The sequence below is a fragment of the Cebus imitator genome, unplaced genomic scaffold (assembly GCF_001604975.1).
Source record: "Cebus imitator isolate Cc_AM_T3 unplaced genomic scaffold, Cebus_imitator-1.0 Scaffold475, whole genome shotgun sequence".
Classification (NCBI taxonomy): Eukaryota; Metazoa; Chordata; class Mammalia; order Primates; family Cebidae; genus Cebus; species Cebus imitator.
In genome coordinates, this window is record NW_016107790.1 from 1,977,420 (window position 1) to 1,978,579 (window position 1,160).

Below are 1,160 nucleotides of genomic sequence, written 5' to 3' on the forward strand. Positions count from 1 at the left end.
TGCACCTGGCTAATTTTTGTATTTTTAGTAGAGACAGGGATTCACCAGGTTGGCCAGCCAGGCTGGTCTCGAACTCCTGACCTCAAGTTATCCACCTGCCTTGACCTCCCAAAGTGCTGGAATTACAGACAAGAGCCACCACGCCTGACCCTGCATCCTGGTTTTGATCAGCAGGGGCCTTACAGGTGCTCAGAAAATAAGTCCTGCTGATGTACCTCAAAAAGGCCAAGATGAGAAGACAGGGCCAGAATAAGCAGATTTACAGAGGAGGGCTCTAGGCTAAGGGCAAGGCTAGTTTTGATACCCTGAGGGAGGAATTGCTTGGCTCCAGAACTGAGATGTGTCCAGTTCTCGTTTTTAATGTGTCCCCAGGACAAGAGCTTTGATATTTTCTCTCTGGTTTGTATCTTTGAATTCCAGGCCATGTAAGACTTGCTCATCAACTCTCTCTGAAAAGCCTTTGGTTGACCTTGAATTTCTATTCTGGAATCTTCTTCAAATTAGCAGCAGTTTTTTTCTCTGAGCTAGAAAGCACTTTGATTCTTTTATTGACAACAAGTCAGGAATTTTAGAACAAGATACAGGCATTTGCCAGAATTTGACAGTCCTTCTTTTCCACATGCAAAGCGGAAATAATAATCCTGACGTCTGCTCAAAGGGAAAAGGTTTCCATTGTCCAGTGGGTCTTGGGTTCCACCCCCAGCCCATCCTCTATCCTTTGTTTTTCTGGAGGCTGGAGGAGATTTGGGAGAGAGAGGTCTTGGGACTGACAGCTGACACGTGCTGTAAGCATCCGTCCAAGCAAAGGAGAAAGGGCGGCCTGCCCCTGTTCTGTGACCTTCTCTGTAGAAAGTGCGGTGTTGCTGGCAAAGAGGATGATAAGCTCTCCTGCACCTCCCTCAGGGCTGAATCCCACTAGGTCTTGCTAATGAGGCATAATCCATCTTTTCCTAAGTAGGGGGAGACCACTTCTTAAATAGATTAGGATCACTTTGAGAACCTACTTTTTTTTTTTTTTTTTGGAATGGCAATATATTCATATCTTTCTCAAGTTTAAAAAATAAAGATGGCCGGGCGCGGTGGCTCACGCCTGTAATCCCAGCACTTTGGGAGGCCGAGGTGGGTGGATCACGAGGTCAAGAGATCGAGACCATCCTGGT